Source organism: Lonchura striata, chromosome 34 (assembly GCF_050655825.1).
Source record: "Lonchura striata isolate lonStrDom1 chromosome 34, ASM5065582v1, whole genome shotgun sequence".
NCBI lineage: Eukaryota > Metazoa > Chordata > Aves > Passeriformes > Estrildidae > Lonchura > Lonchura striata.
Genome location: NC_140736.1, coordinates 1,958,108 through 1,982,757, shown reverse-complemented (window position 1 = coordinate 1,982,757; position 24,650 = coordinate 1,958,108).

The window sequence follows — 24,650 nt, the reverse complement described above, 5'->3', positions numbered from 1 at the left end:
AGGCGCCACCTCCCAAATAGCCCAGGGGCCCTTGCAGGATGCTGGGGAAAGACCAGACCTCTGTGAGTCAGTCCTGGGAGAGGTTTGTCCCCCTGGCCCACAGTCTTGGTTACTTTGTCTCCTGCCAGGGAGATGTCCTGTGTCTCCATCCCCTTGTGCTCCCGGATCGCTCGCTACCTGCTCCGGCTGCTCAGCGCACCGGAGCCACGCTGGGAGCTGCCCGCCCTGGCGTTCTTTGTGGAGGTGAGCCTGAGGTCCAGCGCTGCCTCGCTCAGCTGCCTCCCGGCTCTCTGCCCTCTCGTAGCTGCAGCTGCCTGGGACAGAGCCCACGCCCTGTGCTGCTGCCTGGGCTCAGCCCTGTGCAGTTCTGGGCTCCTGCTGGCCGGTCCCCTGTCACTGCCCTGTGCCTTTCAGGTCCTCAAGTGCCTGGACATGAGTGAACGCGGTGCTGACAGAGTCCTGCAAGTCTTGTCAAGGCACCTGCGGAGCGGGTGCAGGGAGAAGCGTCACCTGGTGCTCAGGGCCCTTCTGGATCTCATCAATGATCCTTTGATGGTGAGAAGGGGGCAGAGGCTGAGGCTGTGCTCAGGAATGCAGTCACTTGGGCTTGGCTGGGCTTTGGGCACTGGGCCAGCTGCTCCCAGCTCTCCTGCCTCCTGCTTCAGCTGCCCAAGTGCTTCGGAACAGCCCTTTGGCCTCTAGGCCGTGCGGCAGCAGGATGGCCTTTCACAAACTTGTGTTCCGCACAGAGCAAAAAAATGTGGAGCCTGACTGAAGGTCTTGTGGAGCTCCTGTGGGACGCAGATGGAGAGATAGTTAGCATGACAGCCACGCTCCTCAACTTTATCATCTTGGACAAGGACATGCTGATACCCAGCCCCATCGCACTGCAGCTGGTTGAGGCGCTCCTGCCACTCCTTGACCACGTAAGGCTCCCTGCCCCCAGCCATGGCCACTGGCTGCTGCCCGGACACTTTGTGCCCTGCGGTTTTGCAGGCACCATGCTGAGCCCCATACAGCCAATGCTGAGGTCTTTTTCCTTCCCTTCATACAGGACAATGGCCAGGTGAAGCTGCTCTCCATAGTGCTCCTTGGAACACTGGTGACTCATCCACAGGAAAAGGAAAAAGAGGCCCTGATGACACATGTGCACCAGAGCCTGCTGCCACTCTTCTTCCACTGCCATGATGAGAATCAGCGAGTGGCACAGGTGAGGACTCCTGGGCTGCTGCTGTTTCCCCGGGAGGGGCTGGGCTGGCCCTGCCCTGGCGCCTCGCAGGCTGCAGCCTCCTCCAGGCCCTGGCACAGGGACACAGGTCCTGCGCCCTGGGCTCTGGGGCCATCTCTGCGTCTCTGCTGCTCTCCAGGCTTCACAGGAAACACTGCTTGGTGCGGCCGAGTTCCTGAAGAGGAGTGAACTTCAAAAACTGGTGAAGAGCAAGAAGCTGTGGAAGTTCACCGAGTGGCTGGTAAGGAGGGCCGGGAAGCCGCAGCCCCAGCCTGGAGCAGCCCCTGAGCACGGTGCTCGGTGTGCGGGCTGGCAGCTGTGCCCCTGCCCACTGCTGCAGCCCGAGGCCATGCGGGCTCTGCTCCAGGCTCCTGCGGCCCGTGCCGGGTGCCCATGGAGCCCCAGCCCGGGGGGCTGCGGGGCGGCACCGCGGCTCCCCGGGCAGCAGCCGGCCCTCTGCCCCTCCAGAGCCCGGCGCCGGCGGCTGCTGGCCGCGCCTCAGGGCTGTGCGGGCAGGGGAGGCCGGGGCTGGCGCGGGGAGCGCCCGGCCCAGGGGCTGAGCCCGCGCCAACCCTTCCCTGCTGCCGCTCTCTGCAGCTGGCAGAGGACAGGAGCAGAGTGGCCGAGCACCTGCGCCGGGCCCTGCCCTACCTGCGGAACCTCCAGGAGCCCCTGCGAGAGGCGGCCGTCAGGTTCATGGGTGAGCCACGAGCCCGGGCTCCCTCCCCGCCCCGCCGCAGCTCGGCCCCAGCCCCGGCTGCTGCCCCGGCAGCGCCACCCGGGCCGGTGCCGCGGAGCCCCGCCTGCCCTGGGCGCTGCTGCCGCCCTCTCCAGCCGTGCCCTGGGGCGGCAGCGAGCGGCGAGGGCCCGGCCCGAGCCCTGCCGGGCCAGGAGGCCGTGTGGGCACAGGGCTGGCGGCGCCGCTGGCAGGGAGCTGTGCCCTGGGCTGACAGGCTCTGTGTTCCCAGGGACGGCCGGGCGGCACCTGAGGGGGAGGAATGAAGAGCTCCAGCTCATCTCTGAGGGTGAGCGAGGGCAGCGGGCTGCCAGCGGGGGCTGCCGGGGGAGCTGCGAGCCCTGCCCCGGCTGCGGAGGGCTCTGCTCCCTGTGCGGACCAGGGCCGGCGTGGGCAGAGCACACAGAGCTTTCAGGGCACCTGGGGGATTCGTGGCCAGCAGCTTCGGGCTGATCCAGCTGGTCCCTGCTCCCTGCTGGCCATGGCCAGAGCCGGCTGGGATGGCCCTGGCACAGAGTCCCCTCGGGTCCCCTCAGATGTGGGAACTCACCATGGCTCTGCTCCTCTCTCTTTCAGCCCTTGAAGGAATGGCAAATGACATCAGTGTCGCCATCAGAAGCCTGGCAGTTCAAACATTGTATGTCCTCCAGGCAGTAGAGCGAGCTCGATATTCCATCATCGACAACCTGCATGATCGGCTCTGCAGGGCATGGGGGAGATGGCCTCGTCTGTGGGGGCTCGGCTGGCTGCGCTGCTGGAGCTCTGCAGAGAGCTGATCCCTGAGGCTCTGTCTACTGGGGCCACCTGAGCCCGCAGGAATGCTTCATTTATTCAAGATTGTTCTTTCCTTCTTTTTGTTTTTCTTTAGCATATAAATATAGAATGTGTTGTAATAAACAGACTGCCAGGATCTTTCTTTTGCTGCCCAGGCTCTGCAGGGCCGAGGGGAAGAGGGAGAAAAGGGTTCCTGGGCTCAGGCACCTGCCAAGGCATGCAGGGTTGCAGGGAAAATGGCCAGAAGCCCCTTGGCCTTTGGTGGCTCTGCTGAAGCCTTTGTGCTGCCCACAGAGCAGATGGGCAGGGGCTGGATCTGTGGGGATCTCTGTGAGAGCGGTGCCTGGAGATGGCCACAAGCCCTGTCCCAGGCAGGAAGCGCCATCCGTGTCCTTCTGCCCGTGTGTTGCTGGCTGGATGGCTGAGTGCTCCCAGGTGCCTCTTGGTGGGGCTCCTCTGGAGCTCCTGTGGGGCTATGTGGCGCTGCTGCCGGGCAGGTTGGCCGGGCTGGGGAGACCCTGAGGGGACGGGGCCACGAAGGGATGAGGGGCTGCGGAAGCCCTGACAGGACAAGGCAGTGGGAAGGCACAGGGGGGACATGTGAGGAAGTGGGTAACATTGGCTCAGGGAGGAAAGTGGGTTGGAGCCAAAGAGACCACTCACCCCCATGTTGGTGTGGCAAACAGAGCACGTTTATTCCCAAACCCTTCCTTCCAAAGGGCCTTTGAAATACCCAGTCTGGATGCTTTCACTGAAATAAATGGGCCAGGAGACCTGCTCCTTTTTAAGGCCTTTATTAATAGTGACCAGCTCTGGGTGGGGGCCCGTGGGGTCGTGCACACCACCGCTGCTCCCACTTGGCGACGCTGAGGAGGAGGAGATCGGGTCTGCTAGGCAGCAGAACCGGGGATTCCGTCCTCTCGGGCATGCTCAGGAAGGCAGTTTGCGGCTCGTTGCCTGGGGTCCTGATTCCGCAGTCGCACTGTTTACATTAGGGCGGTGTTCCAGTTTGAAAGTAAAACCAGTGAGAGACTCTAAGTCAGAAATACAATTTATTGGGAAAAGGGGAAAAGGACAAAAATACATGCAATAATACAAAGGGAAAGGCTACTGACAAAGTCAGAATACAACCTGGCCAGCGTGCTGGTAGCAGTTCGAATTGGAGCAGCTGCAGTCCTCTTGGGATGGCAGATGTAGTTGCTGTGTTTTCTCAGAGAACCTGTGAAAAGGCTCTCCTCTGTCTAGAAATCTCCACTTTTATCCAGGTGGGAATGCCTAGCTCCTCCCCTTGGGCAGAGCATCTCACAATGGGTTATTATGAGTCACAAGGTGTGTCCTTAATTACCTCCTCCTCCTGGACAGTGTTATTTCTGAGTCATGTGGCCAGGCATTGATGGGGCCATTAACAGCAGATAAGGAAAACTACCCCAAGGCAACTCCTACTCAGATGGTAATTGGAAAATGTTTTGTTTTTAAATCTTGGACATTATCCACCCCTTTTTCTATTTCTATCTTCGTCATGATGAAACCTTACACATAGTTCTTACTTAAGACTAAATTTCCCTGTGGTACACAACGGGTTTCCCCATCTTTCTGCATTACCCACCAAGTATAACCGGGTCCTTGAGCAAAAACAATCCCACGGATGGGTTTGTCTTTGCCTGGGGTGGGATTAATCCAAACAGTCTTTCCTAAAATACCTTTCATATGTACCACAGGGAGTTTATCTCCATCCACTGTCTGCAAGGGTTCAGATTGGGCAGGACCAGCTCGGTTGATGGACCCTTGGGTGTTGACTATCTAGGTAGCTTTAGCCAAGTTCAGTTCTCAATTCTTGAAAGTTCCCCCACCGTGTGCCTTTAGGGTGGTCTTAAGCAGTCCATTGCATCGTTTAACTTTCCTGGCAGCTGGAGCATGATAGGGGATATGATATATCCACTCAATCCCATGTTCTCTGGGCCAGGTGTTGATGAGGCCATTCTTGAAATGTGTTCTATTGTCTGACTCAATTCTTTCAGGGGTGCCGTGTCTCCACAAGACCTGTTTTTCTAGGCTTAAGATGGTGTTCCGGGCAGTGGCATGAGGCACAGGGTAGGTTTCCAGCCATCCTGTGGTTGCTTCCACCATGGTCAGTACATAGTGCTTGCCTTGTCGGGTTTGGGGAAGCGTGATGTAGTCAATTTGCCAAGCTTCCCCATACCTGTATTTCAACTATCGCTTACCGTACCACAGAGGCTTCATCCGTTTGGCCTGTTTGATTGCAGCGCAGGTCTCGCAGTCGTGCATGACCTGTGAGATGTTGTCTATAGTAAGGTCCACCCCTCGGTCTCGTGCCCATCGGTATGTTGCGTCTCTCCCCTGATGACCAGAAGCGTCATGGGCCCAACGAGCTAGGAATAGTTTTCCCTTATGCTGCTAATCTAGGTCTTGTGATATTTTCACTTTTGCAGCTCGGTCTACCTGTTCGTTTTTGTGATGCTCCTCAGTAGCTCGACTCTTGGGTATGTGTGCATCCACGTGTCAAATCTTCACGGTCAGCTTTTCTCCTCGGGAATCAATGTCCTGCCAGATCTCGGCGGCCCAGGTGATTTTCCCTCTGCGCTGCCAGTTAGCCTTCTTCCAGCGACTTAGCCATCCCCACAGAGCATTAGCTATCGTCCATGAGTCGGTGTAGAGATAGAGCCTCAACTACTTCTCTCGCTCAGCAATATCTAAAGCCAGCTGGACAGCTTTAAGCTCTGCAAGCTGACTTGATCTACCTTGTTCTTCAATAGCTTGTGCTACTTGTCGTGTGCGGCTCTACACTGCAGCTTTCCATTTCCGGCTAGTGCCTATGATTCGGCAGGAACTATCTGTAAAAAGGGCATATTGTCTTTCAGTTTCTGGTAGCTCATTATATGGTGGGGCCTCCTCAGCACGTGCCACTTGCTCCTCTTCTTCAGAAGACAATCTAAAAGTCTCCCCCTCAGGCCAGTTTGTTATAATTTCCAGAATCTCAGGGCGATTCGGATTTCCAATACGGGCGCGCTGAGTGATGAGGGCAATCCATTTACTCCATGTGGCATCAGTGGCATGATGTGTAGAAGGAACCTTTCCTTTAACATCTAGCCCAGCACTGGTAGTCGGGGTGCCAGAAGCAGCTGTGTTTCAGTGCCAATTACTTCTGAGGCAGCTTGAACTCCTTCATAGGCAGCTAAGATTTCCTTCTCTGTGGGAGTGTAGTTTGCTTCAGAGCCTTTGTAGCTCCGGCTCCAAAATCTCAGTGGTCGACCCCGAGTCTCCCCAGGCACCTTCTGCCAAAGGCTCTAGGACAAACCATGGTTCCCGGCTGCAGAGTAGAGCACGTTCTTGACCTCTGGTCCTGTCCTAACTGGGCCAAGGGCTACAGCATGAGCGATCTCCTGCTTGCTCTGAGTGAAGGCTTGTTGCTGCTCAGGGCCCCAGTGGAAATCATTCTTTTTTCGGGTGACCAGGTAGAGAGGGCTCACAATCTGGCTGTACTCGGGAATGTGCATCCTCCAAAAGCCTATGGCACCTAGGAAAGCTTGTGTCTCTTTCTTCTTGGTAGGTGGAGACATAGCGGTGATCTTGTCGATTATTTTTGTCGGGATCTGACGACATCCATCTTGCCACTTGACTCCTAGAAACTGAATTTCTTGAGCTGGTCCCTTAACCTTGCTTCGTTTAATGGCAAAAACCAGCTTTTAGTAAAATCTGGATAATTTTTTATCCTTTTTCGAAGACTTCCCCTGCTGTGCTCCCCCACACAATGATGTCATTGATATACTGTAGAAGTTTGGAAGCCTTGTTCTTTTCCAGTGCAGCCTGGATCAGTCCATGGCAGATGGTGGGACTGTGTTTCCACCCCTGGGGCAGTCGGTTCCAGTTGTACTGCACTCCCTTCCAGGTGAAGGCAAACTGAGGTCTGCATTCCGTTGCCAAAGGAATGGAGAAGAAGGCATTTGCAACGTCAATGGTTGCATACCACTTTGCTGCCTTGGACTCCAGCTCGTACTGAAGCTCCAACATGTCTGGCATGGCAGCGCTCAGTGGTGGTGTAACTTCATTCAGGCCGCGGTAGTCCACCATCAGTCTCCATTCCCCACTGGACTTGCACCCTGGCCATATAGGGCTGTTGAAAGGTGAATGGGCCTTGCTGACCACCCCTTGGCTCTCTAATTTACGAATCATCTCATGGATGGGGGTCACAGAGTCTCTGCTGGTACGATATTGCCGACGGTGCATTGTTGTCATGGCAATTGGTACCTGCTGTTCTTCAACTCTCAGCAGTCCCACAGCAGAAGGGTCATCTGAGAGACCAGGCAAGGTATTCAGTTTCTGGATGTCTTCTGTCTCTACAGCAGCTATTCCAAAAGTCTAGCGATGTCTTTTTGGGTCTTTGAAATATCCATTTCTGAGATAGTCTATGCCAAGGATGCATGGGGCCTCTGGGCCAGTCACGATGGGGTGTTTCTGCCACCCGTTCCCAGTTAAACTCACTTCAGCCTCTAATACAGTAAGCTGCTGGGACCCTCCTGTTACCCCAGAAATAGAAATGGATTCTTCTCCTACATATCTTGATGGCATCAGGGTACATTGGGCACCGGTGTCAACCAAAGCTGTATATTTTTGTGGTTTAGATGTGCCAGGCCATCGAATCCACACGGTCCAATAGATCCGATTGTCCCTGTCCTCTACCTGGCTAGAGGCAGGGACCCTCTATTCCTGGTCATGGTACACGTTGCTCTCTTCTGGTAAATAGGTTCTTGAGGTTCCTTCAAGAGGATCAGTTATATCATTATTCTTATATTGTCTGGAACTCTATGTTTGAGAGACTGGAGCAGCATTGACTCTTTTTGTGTTAGGTGTTCTTTTTAGTTCACGTACTCGGGCTGCTAAGGAAGAGGTGGGTTTTCCATCCCACTTCTTCATGTCTTCTCCATGCTCTTGAAGAAAAAAACAGAGGTTTCCTAGTGGAGTGTATCCTCTCTCCTTGGCTTGGGAGCGCTGGCTTCTAATGGCAGAGATTCTTCTTGGTTCTGGTGGAATATGGTAGCCTTCTTCCTTAAGTTCTTTTTTCAGTTTCTTATGACTCTCTTCAATTAAGTCCCGAAGTCCCGGACTTGCTCAGCCAACCTTGTTTCCACGGACGAGACATGGGTACGAAATGGGGCAGTGACTGTATCCTCGTAAATTCTTAATTTATTGGCTAAGACGCCCACCCTGTCCTCGCCTTCTCTCCACTGCAGTGTTGCCAGGTAACGAGAGTACATCTCTGGTCTAAGCTGTGCAAATCTCAACCACATTTGTGATGTGCATTGGATACAGTCTGGACTCTTAGGAAATCTCTCGTCTTCTGTGAAAATTATCTCTAACACAGCCAATTCCCTCAGGCATCGGATACCTTGTTCCATGGTATTCCATTTTCCTTGGAGCACCTGGAGGTCTTCTTTATAAAGGTATCTGTCCCTCACACTTGCGAGCAGTCGCCGCCAGAGGCTGAGAGTTTCCTGGGTTCTCCCAATCCCCTGGTCAATGACTACATCCCGGGATAGTGATCCCAGTTGCCTGGCCTCACTTGCATCCAGAATGGTGTCATTGGCTGCAGTGTCCCAGATGCGGAGAAGCCAGGTCAGGATGGACTCATTTGTCTGTCGGGTGAATTCTCTCCGCAGGTCACGTAGCTCACCCAGGGATAAAGAGCGAGTGATGATCTCTGGTTCTGTCTCTTCCGCTGGGTGTGAGGGTCCTGCAGTGTCCTCATCAGTCACTATGCGGACTGATTTGCTCCTCGATTTCTTCTTCTGAACAGGGGCAACCACTATGGGTTCAGGTTGCTCTGGTTTGGTGATGGTTTGTGTGGAGATGCTGATGGTGCTTTCGGTTCCTTCCTCCTCTGTGCCGGTCTGTGTAGATATAGACACTTTTGCTTTGCTTTTTGTTTTTTCCTCCATGACAGTCTGCGTAGACACGGACACTCTTGTTTTCTTTTTGGTTCCTTCTTTCTCTATGGCAGCCTGCGTTGACATGGATGCTGTTGTGGTATTCTGTACAGGCACGGACACTGCTGCTTTGCTTTTTGTTTCCTCTTCCTCAAGAAGACGCTGCACCACACTATGTAGTGTTTTGTTTTTAAGCATGTTGCAGATTGTGCAGAGAAGACAAAGAAGAACTAACAACAACATTATGCTGTCCTTGGCATCCAGAGAGAACTTAACATTTTCAAAAGCTGCTGTGTCAAGCCTGAAAGGTTTGAAAACATCAATCTTTACCCCTCCCCCCAGGGGCTGGGTGAGATTGCCGAGGCCCCAGATGTAGCAGCCTAGATTAGGACAAGCAAACAGAATTGAGTACATATTCTAAATCATGTTCATTGCCTCAGAGGTCATAATGCAATAGACATAGTAGATCAATAAAGCAATTTTTATACCATACCCTGGTCTACACATGAGCATTACAATTGCCAAATAATTCCCCACATTCGGGAAAATATGGAGAGCTAGGTATAAGACCCAAAAAAGCATGTTAATCATCATAGTGAATAGGTACCCTCTACAATACAAGATTGTAATTCTGACTTCTCTCAGTACATTCTTGCCCCACATTGGGCACCAAAAATATGTTCTGGTTTGAAAGTAAAACCAGTGAGAGACTCTAAGTCAGAAATACAATTTATTGGGAAAAGGGGAAAAGGACAAAAATACATGCAATAATACAAAGGGAAAGGCTACTGACAAAGTCAGAATACAACCTGGCCAGCGTGCTGGTAGCAGTCCGAATTGGAGTAGCTGCAGTCCTCTTGGGATGGCAGATGTAGTTGCTGTGTTTTCTCAGAGAACCTGTGAAAAGGCTCTCCTCTGTCTAGAAATCTCCACTTTTATCCAGGTGGGAATGCCTAGCTCCTCCCCTTGGGCAGAGCATCTCACAATGGGTTATTATGAGTCACAAGGTGTGTCCTTAATTACCTCCTCCTCCTGGACAGTGTTATTTCTGAGTCATGTGGCCAGGCATTGATGGGGCCATTAACAGCAGATAAGGAAAACTGCCCCAAGGCAACTCCTACTCAGATGCTAATTGGAAAATGTTTTTTTTTAAAATCTTGGACAGGTGGCATGTCAGCGGCTACTCCGTGGGTCTGGCAATGTCCGGGACCTCTTGCCAATTGTCCGATCCGGGCCATGGCCCTGAATTTGGTGTGGCTCGTTGTCCTTGGGGCTCTTTTCGGGATTTTGCGCTCGGTTCGCGATTTGCATATTACCAGAGACGGCGCGGCCGCCATTTTGGGGAGCAGCGGCGGTAAAATCCCAGCGGTCACAAAGTGAAGGGCAAGCGGGGCAAGGGGGAATCAAAACAAGGGTGCACATAAGTCGATTTTAACGGGGTTTGAACAGTTAAGAGCATTTTAATTAACATTTTCAATATAAAACTGAATTTATTCATAACAGTCTGATCTCTGTGCCCCTTCAGATTCTGACCTGAGCAATGCCTGCAGCCTTGGGAGAGATGTGATGGGCCCGGCCCCTGTCAGTCAAAGCAGGGCTGGTACATTCACCCCGTACAAGCCAGCCTGCACGGTGACACACGGCAATAGAGTGCAAGGCACAGCTCCAGGAGCTTCCCGTGAACCTCTGGGACCACTGTCTGCCCCAAGCTTCAGGGGCTGCAGTGGGAGCCCGGCTGGGCTCTGTCCTGGGGCCATCCTGCAGGGACAGCTGCAAACCACCTGCAGCTTTGGGAATGGCATTAGTGCCTATGGTGGGGGGGAAGCTGCAAGTCCTTGACTGCTGTCTTGTGTTTCTGAGAAGAGGAAGGACATCTCGGAACTGGGGATGCTGTATTTGAGGTCAAGCGGGCAACTTTGTGGTGCGGGAGCTGTGTGGGCCAAAAGGACCCAGGGGTGTCAGTCAAGAGCAGCTGAAGTTGGGCCAGCACCTGCCCAGGTGTCCAGGAAGGCCAAGGATGCCCTGGCCTGTGTCAGCAGCAGTGGGGCTGCAGGAGCAGGGCAGTGACCATCCCCCTGGGCTGGGCAGCTCTGCGGCCATACCTGGGAGTGCTGTGTCCACTTGTGGGCCCCTCTGAAGCAGAAAGTCCTTGACGGGAGCATGTGCAGAGAAGGAAACGGGAGCTGGGGAAGGCTGTGGAGTGCAAGGCCAAGGAGGAGGTGCTGAGGGAGCTTTAGCCTGGACAATGGGAGGCTCATGAGGGAACTTCAGATCCACAGATCCGTACATGACAGTGCTCACCACAAGGGCTGTTTCCCTGCCAAACATGTGTCACTTCATCCAAGTGCTTTAGCCACCTGAGGTGGGGACACTTCCAACTTGTAGTTTGTTGGTTTGCTAGGAGGAGAAGCCCCGCCCATTTTCTCTCTTTCCAGCAAGTAAAGAGTCTCCTGCACAACCTTTCCTGCCCTTTTCATGCACTGCATGGGATTCTGATCCAGTTTGAGTTTTCCTTTTCTGCCACAGCAGTAACAAAGTCTGTGCTGGCTATCTCCTGCTTTTCCATTTCAAAGCTTTCAAAAGCTAAAAGCCGCATTGTGCAGAGGCACCGTTGCTTGCTGATGGCAGCCAGGGAGGACTATCAAATTCATAGAGTTCTGTTGAGTTAGCCCATTTTAATATGGTCGGAGAGACTTAGAGTCCCATCGCTAACGAAGTCGCTGATTTCTCTTTGGAAGTGGTGTTTGTGGATGCGAGGAGGAACGAGGTCATAAATGAGAGGTAACGGCCTGTCCCTCATGCTTCTCTCTTGCCGCAGATGGCAGAAGGAACAGCGGTTTCTGCCCCAGCTCCCTCTGCTCCTGGAGAAGAGGCAAAAGACGGGCAAAATGAGCAAGACGACCACAAGCCGACAGCTGTAGCAGCAGCAGAGCCAGATGGTACGTGCTGTGTACGTCTGGTTATTTCTTTTCTGAGGGTCGGTGTATTGAGTGCAGCTGTCAGCATAGCTGTACCCAATGCTCCTCCTGAGTTTGGTGTCACAGGGCCATTTAGGACTCCCCAGAGGAAGTGCTGTGCTCCGAGGCAGCGAGAGTGCTCTGGGTGTTCCTGCTGCCTCTGGAGGCAGCTTGGACTGGCTTGGCTTTGCCTGAGATTTCCTCTCTGCTAAAGGCTGAAGCAGGGATTTTTCTTGCATCAGCAGAAGGCTGTGACCTAGCAAATCATCTAGGCAAGTCCTGCATGCTAGTGGCCAAACTGAAGAGATTTTTTAGCTTCCTTAATTCCCATTAGAATCCTGACTTCCAACCAGTCATCAGAGCTAAAAAAATCTTCACAGAAATTTATTGGTTTTGGAGTTTTGTCTTTTTGGTTGGGGATTTTTTTGGGGGTCGGGGCAGGGGGAGGTGTGGATGTGTGTGGTTTTGTTTTGGTTTTGTGGGGTTGGTTTTGGTTTTGTGCTTTTTGTGGGGTTTTTGGTTTTGTTTGTTTGTGGGTGGTTTTTTTGGTGGAATTGCTTTTTCTCCATCCTGAAGGAGCTCTTCTGTCCCACATGTCTTACTGATGTCATTTTTATGACATTTTTACATTGCTACTACTACTACATCTACAGTTTATTTTTTAATGAGAATGCCATATTTTTGTCAATAAGAACTACTTTGAAAGAGCTTTGGTTTCAAGGACGAACAGAGAGCAGGAGGTGTTTTCCATGTGTCCCCAAAGGAAAAACAGCTACTTTTATAACAATCAGTATTTCATATCCTAGTTTTATACTTCTAAAGATGTGTCCAAGAGACACATCGAAGTGGCATGAACAGAAAAAACTGTACTGCAGGCATTTCTCAGGAGACAGCCTCCAGCCCAGCCATGGTATATTCCTCAGATCCATGGCACTTTTTCATACCTGATTTCCACTCTTTCCCATGACTGTTAGAATCCTACCCATTGGCCCAAGCCCTGCTCACATCCGTCTCTAGGAAAACACATCAAGTCCTCTGGGATTCTGCAGCACAGCCCAATGGATCTGCTTCTTGCCTATAGCAGCTGCCAGTACTGAGCTCTCAGATAAGACCTGGTGGGGCTGAGAGCAGAGCCCAGTGGATTCTGTGTGTGCCATCCCCTGTTGGGACAAAAAGGGCATTGATCTGCACCTCGGTGAGTCTGATCTCAAAGCCCATCCTGTTGTGTCCTGAATGGGGGCAACAGTTTGTACGGGGCTCAGGCTGCCTGTGGCTTCTTCCCATTGCTTGTCAGTGCTCATGCTTGAGCTTTGCCAGCCTGGCTGTGGTAGCTGCCCTGTCCCTGAGGGTTGGTGGGACTGCAGGGGCTGGAGCCTTCCTTGGCCCCAAGAGGGGCCTGTCTGTCTGTGAGCTCAGCCTGCTCATAAAGGGTGAGGGTGCTGATGCTGAAGGCCCCGTTGGAATTGGTTAAAGCATGAGCTGCTCTGGTTTACACATGGAAAAGCATTGTTTTGGCTGAAAGGTGGAGAAGATGTGCTCCTCTCCTGGGAGTGCATATCCCTGTGCTTTGTTTCCTGTCAAGAGAACTCTTCCAAGGACTGTACAAAATCAGTCTCTGTGCCAGCCATCTGCACTGCAGGGCTGCCTGTCTTGTTGCTGTTGTTGTTGCTGTTGTTGTTAACCAGCTGACCACCCCCAGACACTAGGGCTGCCTTTTCTATCTCCTGGAAGCTGGGATCTCTGCTTTAAAGTGAGCATCTTGCATTTTGTTTCTTTCAGGGAAAATGGTGAATGTGGAAAATCCCAAGATGAAATACACTGAACTGGATATATTGGCAAGGGGTGAGTCCAGCCACAGTTACTTCTACAAAACCATGGGCCAGGTGTTTTGCTGGTGTATCAGGTGTTTCACTGGAATATCTGTCCAGCGTGAAGTCAGGCCAGCTGCAAACGTGTTCAGATACTGGAGATAGATTGTCCAATGTATTCAGTACTGCTCAGAATTTGAGAGTGCGCTCAGAAAGCATTGTCAGAGACATCTCCATGCTGCCGAGGTCTTGCCTGCATCAAGGAACAGGACCTGGAAGATCTCCTTGTCTCTCAAGTGTGGGACAGCTCTGTGTTAACTTCTTTAGCATTTTTGTATGTCTCAAAATCACACTGCCATACTAATGAAAAAAGAAGAATCTTGCTTGCCTGAAAGAGCAAGCTACCCCCATCAAAGCTGTGAAATAACAGTTCTCAGGAACATTTCTTTCCTGTGGTTTGTGGAAGGAAATACTCCATGGTCAGGATAGGAATCACACAGTTTAGAAACTGAAACCCAAGATGAAAGAATAAATTCCCTTTAGGGGCTGAGGCAGTAAACCCCAATGCTTCAGCAACTGGCCCAGGCACTGCCCATGCATTTGAGAGGAAAATGCATCATCTGCCTTCTGACAGAGCCCTCCTGCATCCTGCAAGTTTTAGGCATTTACAGCAGAGATCTCCTATGTGGGCTGGCTTTCACTCTAAGAAATAAACAGCTTCTCTTTTCTCTGCTTCTCTTTTGTTTCTAGGACTTTTGGACATGTGGTTAGAGCACTCAACAAAGCCACAGGAGGAGAGGTAAATGTCAACAGCCCCCACAGACTCTGCTGCACTCGAGGGGCTTTCCCCTCTGGTGTGAGCAGCTGTGGCCAGAGCTTTGGGTAGAGCTGTGCTGAAAAGGCACAAGAAGCACAGACTGGTGCCAGCCTGCAAAACACATTTGGGACAGTCTTTGTCCTTCTGAGCTGCCAAAAAGAAGGCCCAGAGGGCAGCAGTTCATTTTGGAGAAGGATGTGCTCACTCGCTCTCAATGGCTAAAACAAAGGTGGTTCCTTAGAAAATCTCACTGCTCTTTGGGGCTACAGCTTTAGAGTCCTGAATTCTCATCTCTGCCTGCCAGCAAATGCATCTGAAAGTTACTGGTAGTTCCTTAGCCACCTGCAGTGCTGCACTTGGGAACTGCACATTGGGAGAGATCTGCAAGGCGTCCCTAAAAGTCATAGCCCAAGATGTATCCACAGAGGATTAAGGCATGGATTACTTCTTCTGAATCCCATACAAAGCAGCAGGGAGTGTGCTCAGAGGTTTGTGAGTGATAGCTGAGACACCACTGTTAGCAAGTGGACAAGGCAAAACCCCAGTGGCCCCGTGTCCTGTAACTGGCCCCAAGGGAGCGGAGCCATGGGCTGTTGCAATGTCAGTTCCAGTTACTGCAGTGCCTAATCCTGAGGCAGTTTGGCACAGCTCAGCTGCGTCATTGCAAAATCACTCGCTCCATGTGCCTTGTGGTCTTGTGCCACCAACTTCTCAAGTTACTGATTTTCAGTGTCATTTTAGGTGGCCATAAAGAAAATAAGACTTAAAGGATTGAAGAGGAAGCAAGTAACCGTTCATGAAATCAGTATCATGAAGAGGCATAGGAGTCCCAGTGTTGTGAATTATTTAGACAGGTGAGTGGTCATGGTTTTATCCCATGAATTTGTGTTTACATACAGCAAACATGAGTGGTTAAAAACCCACTTTGGTCACTTTTAGAAAGTAGAGCTGTTAATTATTATGTATTAATATTTCTCTACTCATCTCCAATGTCTGAGAAGAGAGTGCATCTTGTCTGCATGAGTCTTCCCTGGCACGCATAGTTTGAAAATTATTCAGAAATTATTCAAAACCTGGGTCAGCTGTATCTTACTAAATTAATACCCTCTAAGTTCACTGCCTCCACATATTTTTGGGATTAATTTTTAAAAGTTTCTTAAATGCCGATGAACCATCCTAAAGTGGATTTCCCTTGGATTGTTACCCCTCTTTTCCATTGCTATGCATGCCAGGAACACTAGGTGCTTATTTCCAGAAACACCATGCGTGACAGGCTTTTTATCTGGGCTGTTCCTAAACCACGCTTTTCGCTTACTGGCCATCTAGGACATCTCCTTTTTCACAGCTGTTCTTTTCTCCTTGAGACTGCACAGATTGCAAACAACGCACGCCGAGAGGGAATGTCTATTGCTTTGATTCTGCCTTTGTCTCCAAGGGATGTGAAAACAAGAATCAAGCCCTGTCTTTTCCAAACAGCAATGTAGCCATGTATGTTCATCCCCATGCCCTTGTTTCCTTCTTTCAGCTACCTTCTGGGTGAGGAACTCTGGCTGGTCATGGAGTACATGGACGGAGGCACTCTGAGCAATGTCATCAGCAAGACCTGCCTGTGTGAAGGTGACATAGCATCCATCAGTCAGGGGGTCAGCAATCCCACCTGTGCTTCCAAGGGTTTGGGAAACAGGGGCTCAGAAGAGGAGAGGTTTCATGTATAAAGCTTTGCTTCTGCATTGTTAGTATGCTATGGGCAAGTAAAAGCATCTCCAGAGAAATGCCTGCCAGTGCCCTTGCACTCACTGTACTCTGTTCTTGTACTCTTATCTCCTGCTGTTGTATTCTCACTCTGCCTCTTGTATTTGCTGTTCTCCATCTTGCCTCCTTTAACTTTTGCCTCTCTTCACTTCATTCCTTGTTTGTAAAAGCAAAGCTGCTGGTAGCAGGATTTAAAATGAACAGCAAAGAAAAAAGGAGAGACTCATTTCTCTCAGTCCTCAGCTAAAAAGGACAGCAGTGCAGCCAAAATGCTCTTTGCTTCTGAGCACATCCCCTGCAGCAGCAGCAGTCATCCTGGCTGCTTTGCAGGGACAGTGTACAACAGCAGCAGGTGCTGTTGCTCTTTCAAAAACTGACATGCCTTTCCTTAGAAAGGTCCTGCTCTCCAAGTGTTGGAGCAGCAACTCTTCCTCTCAATGGCCCTGCATTCTGCCATTGCTTGCCATTCCCCTGCAGAGAGCATTTTTTAGATTCTTTGTTTCTTTTCTTGTGCGATGAAATCACACCGCTAATTTTTGCTCTCCTGTTTGTGTTTTCTCTCTCAGTGCCTGCAAGGACTGGATTTTCTTCACTCAAACCACGGGATCCACCGAGATGTGCAGAGCAGCAACATCCTTTTTGGAACCGACGGCTCTGTCAAGCAGGGTCAGTATATCCTTGGTCAGGTGCAGCGTTCAGGGATGTGGGGATGTGGGGTGAGGGGCTGCTTTGAGTGACTGCCAGCTCCCCAAAAATGGTGCTGGTGGCAGTGCAGGGACCCCCGCTCTGAGCTGATGACACGGTTGCAACGTGCACAGACGTATGACAAGGAACAAGCAGCCACGAGTGGCATTGCTCTGTGTGTGTCCCTTCCAGAGGGAGGGAGTTACAAGTCTAAAGCTTCCAAAGAGCAAAAGCCACTGCTGAAGGCAGTGTAAAAAATGTGGGGATTTTTTAAGTCGCCAATACCATATTTCCTTGGCTAAAGTCCTGAGGAAACAGCGCAGGGACAGTTGTCCAGGACATTCCAACAGCATGTTCTCAAAGTTCTACTGGGGAATTCTTTTGCTCGATTTCCTAATTGCACAGAATTAAAATAAAACCAGTATTTTGCTTTCCCCTCAGCTGATTTTGGCATCTCTGTTGAGCTCGGCCCTGAGGAGAAGAGACTGCCCTCGGTAGCTGGGACTCCTTGGTGGATGGCGCCTGAAGTGGTGATGCGTAAACCATGTGGCCCCAAAGTGGACATATGGTCTTTTGGAATTGTGGGAATTGAAATGGTAGAACAAAAATTTCCTTACTGGAACCAAAGTCCTGCCATGGTAAGGAGCAAATACAGATCCCGCTTCTCTTTCTCACCTGCCCCGTGTTCTGCGTGACATTGGACAAGATCCCATTGCCATCTGCTGGAACTACTTCCACCTAAAAACGTCCCTGCAACACATCAGCATCTGCTGCAGTTTTGGCTGCATCAGTGTGGAACTCAAGCCTCACCACATGCAAACAAACCCCATTCTCAGGCAACACTTTCCTTTGGGTTATAAGTGGTTCCAGTTCTTTTGTCTGTGTAGATGACCCCAATAACAGGAAACAAGCATCTTAGAACTGGTGTTATCCTTCCAGAAATGAAGGAAAGAAACCCAAACCCAGCAAAGTTTCTAAAACAGTGGTTTCTAGAGAGGAACTTAACCCCCTTTGCAGTTTCTGCTACTGGGAAACATGCCTGAAACCTGGGCATGAGGCTTCAAGGCCACAGAGTCTCTTCTGCTTCTTGTGCAGTGTTGCTGAAACACTCAGTGACCGTTTTTCTCTCATAGCCCAAGCCACGTTCTCCACGTCACCAAGCCAGAGCCTTGTGAGGGGGAGAGCCTGCCAAAACCTCCTGTTTGTTTCCTGGCATTTTCTGGGATGGGCCTACCACTCATTGACTTGAGTAGGCAAATGAGCAGAAGGTGTCCAAAGGGGTGGCATTTCTCCTTTTTCTGAGCAGGAAAAGTTTTTCTTTTGTTGCATAAGAGAAGCTGAAATTTTAAGACTGCTGAGAGACAGAGCTGCAGGTGGCTCCTTTGTGCCCAAACAGGCATTTTCATCCCAATATATTTGTGCATGCAACTTAATGTGTCTGTGTTGAATATGAGATTGTAAATGTTTGTTTCTTTACCTGGGGATTAACTGATGGATTTCCTTTCTTTTCTTCCAATTACCATTGTTTTCAAGAACAGGACAAAAAACTTGATGAGTCTTGTTCTATGGCAACTGTGCTTAAGGGATCAACAAGCCCTGCAGAGATGCCTTTCATGTACTAATCTTTGGAATTAGTTAGTATAGCAAAGTCCCCCTTCCAAAAAGGCTGTTAAGCTGGTGTGAATCCTCAGAGAAGGAAATGTGCTTTTGCTGATGTAGCTCCCACTAACTAGGTCAGTCAATGAAATCGGCTGCCAAGGCAAGATTGGCAGGATGTTGGCAAAGCTGTGGTTGCATCAGAGTTTGGGTTTTTTGTTGGTAAAGTCATCCCTGGGTCTCTGCCAGGGCAGAAACGGCCACTGCAGAATGGAGGTTAAACAATGGGCTCTGGGAGGGCAGTTACAGATGGGAAAGAAGCAGGTGGAGCCTCGTGTTCCCTTTTTCTCCAGACTAAACTCCTGATAGCCACAGCAGGGACGTCACAGCTGCAGCAGCCCAAGCTCCTCTCGGCTTGGCTGCGTGACTTCCTGAGCTGCTGCCTGCAGAGAGACGAGGAGCGGCGCTGGTCTGCCAAGGAGCTGCTGCAGGTAAAATGCCAAGGGGCTGCAGGTGAAAGAGTGTCCGAGGGATGGGCTCCTCCTCCACTGAGGCCCGAGGCATCAGATGAGCCCCCTTCCTCCTCACCTCCTCCACTCTTGGTGCTCTTCAAATGAAAATGCTGAGGAGTGCGGGCTGGGCTGGGCTGGCAGGGCTCTGTAAAGTCCTGTGGTACAAGTGTCCTGCAATTAACAGGGACATCTTTAAAGAGATCAGGTTGCTCAGAGCCCTGTCCCACTGACCTGGAATGGTTCCAGGGATGGGGCACCTACAAGCTCTTGAGACAACCTGTGCCAGGGTGGCACCATGCTCCGACTAAACAAGGTCTTCCTTAGACCTACTCTGATTAGATCCCCATTTTGTATAAAACTATTCGCCCACATTCTATTGTAACTGGCCCTGTTAAAAACGGTGTCCCCCACTTTCTTCAAAGCCATTCTGAAGTCTTGGAAAGCGGCAAGAAAGTCTCCCTGGGGCCCGTTCTTCAGAAAACTGAATAACTCCACCTCTCTGTGCATTTCCTGAGAGGACAGGTGCTCTGCTTTCTGAGTTTCTGTTGCCCTGTTTTGGAACTTGGTGCTGTGTTCGGTTTTACCTAATGGAAAAGGAATTGAAGTAGAGCAATGCAGGGTACAGAGCCATGAAATGGTGGTGGAGGAACCCAAGGCTGCCAGTCCTGGCAGAGCAGTCTGGAGAGATTTGGCTGTGGGCAGGAGGGGCTGTGGGGCCTCACTGTGAGCCTCTGAGGGGCCCGGGTTTGTGCCCCCACCCCACCCTGAGAGGCTTCTGGCACACAAACAGGGACAGCTGAGAGGGACTTGACCGAGCCCCGTCTGCTGCCTGGCACGCTCAGGCAGAGGGGAACTGGTCCAGGCTGACTGCCAGGTTGTGTGGCAGAGAGATGCGGGGACGCTGAGCTCCAGGACGGTTTGGATGGACGGAGACAAGAGATCTCTGAAGGCTGCTCTGAGAATATCAGGTTTATTAGGGATGGTGAAAGGTCCTGCATGGAGCTGCCAGACGCAGCAAGTGGCAGGGCCTGAGGGAGTGGGAGAGGGGAGAGACAAGGGGTAGAGAGAGACAAGAGGGTGCTCCAGGAGAGGGTGGAAGTTCCAAGATGGGAGGAGTTCCAAGAGAAGAGGAGTTCCAAGAGAAGGGGAGTCCCAAGAGAGGGGAAATTCCAAGAGATGGGAAATTCCAAGAGGGCATCTGGCTCCTCAGGGGCCCCTTATCAGGGGGCTTCAAGGTGGGCTGGAACAAGACTTAGGCCAATGGGGTCACAGAGACCTGATGCTTCAGGGGAGGCTTACAGGCATGGGATGAGCCATACATTTTGGGGGGTGAGATAGAACAGTCTATTTGACTTTTGGACCTATCTGTAGGCAAGGGCATTGTTCAACCCGTAGGGGGGATTATTTTCATCCTGGCTGTACTATTGTAAATCTTTTGCCAGGCAATCATATTTATTCATCTTCCCCAACATCAAAATTTTAAAAGCAGCAATGGTTTAGAGGATGTAATTGCTACTTCTCTAACTTCACTGGTGAAACTAACAGTCCATCAATTCACTCTTCCTATAAAGGAGAATGTACAAAAATTATTATTTACATGAACAGTGCATGAGAAGTCTAGAAGAAAAATGTAAACATTAGGAGGCGGAGAAATTTTTTAAAATAAATTTAAAGCATATAAAAGAGCAGGGTGATATTACACAGCCTTCCTGTGTTTTCAAAAACACCTGTCATATCACACAGCCTTTTGTGATGTCACAGACAGCTCTGTGATGCCACACAGCCCCTGTGATGTCACACAGACATTTCTGTGATGTCACACAGCCCCTCTGATGTCAGACAGCACCTGTGATTTCACACATCCCCTGTGATATCACACAGCTCTCTGTGATGTCACACAACCCCTGTGATGTCAAACTGTTGCACTAGGACACAAAGTAACTCACATATTCATATTAAGATTAAAAGAGTAAAAGGAAGTGGCTTTTAATTTTGATTTATGTAATACATGAAATTTTAAAAGTGGCAATGGATTGGAGGATGTAATTGCTACTTCTCTAACTTCTCTGGTTAAACTAACAGTCCAGCAATTCTCTCTTCTTATAAGGAAGAATGATTCCCTGGGGTCCAGCAGTGTCACAATAGACCCCAGGTTCCAGAAGGCCCTGCAGTGTCCTAATGGTCCCAATGATTCCATGGTGCCCCACAGTGTCACAATGGTCCCTTGGTTCCATGGTGCCCCACAGTGTCACAATGTTCCCTTGGTTCCATGGTTCCTGTGCTGGTGCATTCCCCCCTCCCCTTTCTCAGGCCGCCCTGCCAGTGAGAAATGCTCGCTGGCCTCAGCCTTGGCCAGCTGCCCCTGGGCTCAGCTCCTCTGGAGCTCAGCACAAACACGCTCTGCTCCAGGCACTGCTGCTGCCCAGCCCGCTCCTGGCTGCTTTAGGAGCAGCCCTGGGAACTGTTTGTGTTCCCTCGGTGGCACAACATCCCTGTTCTCACCCTGCCAAAGAAAGCTGCTGATGCCAAGTGCGGCCAGGATGAAACATGGCTGGGACTGCAGCCCCTCTCTTGGGGCCCTACAAACAGCGCTCCAAAAGGAGCCTTGGAGCTCTCCTGGGCCAGCGACTCCCTCTGAGTGGGGCCTCTCCGAGCCGGGAACTCTTCCGTTTGCTGCACTCGGGGATCCCCAACAACGAGGGAGCCTGGGCCGATCCCCCCACTCCTCCAGGCTCAACCCTTCCCTGCTGGGGAGATGCCAAAGCATCCTCAGGGAGCATTTCCCTGCCCTCAGGGGAATTTCTCACAGGTGCCTTGCACTGACTCTCTGTGTCTGTGTGCACACAGGAGTGCCTGTACTGGGGAAATGTGGCAGAAATGCTGATCCCTGACAGCTGAGCCAGTCAGGCCTGTAAGTGAGGTTAAATTATGAGGTCTAAGTTAAGTTAAATGCTTCTGGGAGTTGTTGTTTTGAGAAGTTGTTATGTTTAATATAAGCTATAGGCTGAGTTAAATACTGTCACATATTATTCCTCTGTTAAATTGCTAAGTTGTAGGTTATAAGTTGGGTTAAATACTGTTAAGCTCTTCTCTTTTGCTAAATTGTGACTGTGAAACTATCATTTAAGGTTTAGATGTAAGTTAAGTCCTGTTAAGTTGGAGCTCTGTTAAGCTTTTAGGCCATATTCCTTTTATCCTTGCCCTCACTGCCCTTTTGTCACACACACACAAACACACACACAGACACACACACACACACACACACACACACACACACACACACAGTTCTCAGTTCATTTCTGGTGTGATTGCCTGGATTTTGTTTGGTTTTGTTGTTGCTTTGTTTCCTTGCTGTGCCTAAAGTGTCTAGTCAGGAGCAGAGTGACTCTTGCCAAGGAACTTTGTGCTGCTGTCACTTAATGTTAAATCTGGTTTTTTCTGGGGATTTTTTCAGTGCTCCCAAGCCCTCGTTGGTCACAGGGCGAAGGAGCCCTGGCCCAGGCTCTGGCCCTGAGGGACACGGGGACAATGCCGGGGGGTCCCTGTCCCCCTGTCCCACCCCCACAGCCCCGGTCCCCGTCCCCGTGTCAGGCTCTGGGGTCGATCTCGTGGAACATCCTCTGGGGGAGGCTGCAGCGCCGGGGGCGGGGGGACCCGGGGGGACAGGGGACCCCGCTGTGCACGAGCAGCGTTGGACTTCTCTGGGGGAACTGGGGGGGGAATGGGGCAGAGTGAACTCCCCAGTGACCTCACACAACCTCTGAGATGTCACACAGCCCCTGTGATGTCACACAGCCCCTGTGACATCACACATCCCCTGTGATGTCACACAGCTCTCTGTGATGTCACACAGCCCCAGTGATGTCAAACTGTTGCACTAGGACACAAAATACCTCACACACTCATATTAAGATTAAAAGAGTAAAAGGACGTAACTTTTTTTTTTTAATTTCTATAATATATGAAATTTACAAAGTGGCACTGGATTGGAGGATTAAATTGCTACTTCTCTAACTTATTCTCCCTTCTTATAAAGAAAAATGCACAACAATTATTATTTACATGAACAGTGCATGAAAACTCTAGAAGAAATATGTAAATCTTCGGAGGCAACGAAAACTTAAAAGAAATTTAAAGCATTTAAAACAGCAGGGTGATATTACACAGCCTTCCTGTGATGTCACATGGGCATTTCTGTGATGTCACACAACTTCCTGCGATGTCACACAGATCTCTGCAATGTCACATGGACATTTCTGTGACATCACACTGACATCTCTGTGATGTGACACTGACCCTGTGAGGTCACACAGCTGTTTGTGATATCACCCAGGAATTTCTGTGTTGTCACACAGACATCTCTGTGATGTCACACAGACTTCTCTGTGATGTCACACAGCCCATTCGATGTCACTCTGTTCTACTAGGACACAAAATAATTCACTCACCCTTATTATGATTAAACGATTAAGAGGAAGTAACTTTTACTTTGATATTTGTAGTATATGAAATTCTAAAAGCGGCAATGGATTGGAGGATGAAATTGCTACTTCTCTAACTTCACTGGTTAAAATAACAGTCCATCAATTCTCTCTTCCTATAAAGAAAAATGTACAATGATTATTATTTACATGAACAGTGCAGGAGAACTCTAGTAGAAATATGTAAACACTAGGAGGCAAAGAAAACTTTCAAAAGAAGTTTAAAGCATTTAAAAGAGCAGGGTGATATTACACAGCCTTCCTGTGATGTCACACACCCCTATGACATCACAGAGCCTCCAGTGATGTCACATGGGCATTTCTGTGATATCACACTGACTTCTCTGTGATGTCACACAGGCCCTGTGATGTCACATAGCTTTTTGTGATGCCACACAGACATCTCTGTGACATCACACAGACATCTCTGTGATATCACACAGATCTCTGTGATGTCACACAGACATCTCTGTGATGTCGCACCAACACCTCTGTGAGGTCACACAGTTCTCTGTGATGTCATACAACCTCCTGTGATGTCACGCAGACATATCTCTGATGTCACAATGCCTCCTGAGATGTCACACAGCCTCTGAGATGTCTCACAGCCCCTGTGATGTCCCACAGGCATTTATATGATATCACACAACCTCCTGTGATGTCACCCAGGCATCTCTGTGATGTCATAATGACCCTGTGATGTCACACAGCTCTCAGTGATGTTGCACAGTCATTTCTGTGATGTCATACTCTCTCTGTGATTTCACACACCCCTCTGTGATGTCACACATACATCTCTGTGATGTCACACTGCCCCTATGATGTCACACTGCTTCCTGTGATGTCACACAGCCCCTGTGATGTCATAGAGCCAACTCTATGATGTCACCCTTTGATGCCATACAGGAGTGCTGTGATGTCACAGAAGACTCCATGATGTCACAGTCACCCTGGAATGTCACAGTCTGTTCTGTGATGTCACAGCCTGCTCTATAATGTTACACAGCCACCTGGTGATGTCACAACCCTGTCTCCCATGCCACAGAGCCACCCTCGATGATGGCAGAGCCTGGTCTATCATCATATTCTGTGACATCACAGCCAGCTCTGTCATGTCACAATTGCCTCAGTAATGTCACAAAACCCTCAAGAACTCAGTTACATTGAAACACTGAAGTTTCTTGTACTTTGAAAATATCCGTGTCATGGAAACAACTGAGACAGTGTCCCCAGGTTCCAGTCAGAGCAGAACACTGGGGGCAGTGATGACAGCTGGGCACAAGCAAGGGAAAGGTGTCTCTGGTGCTGAGCAAACCTGGATGTGTTTCAGGAGTGCAAAGGGCCCAGGCCTGAGCCCCAGCCC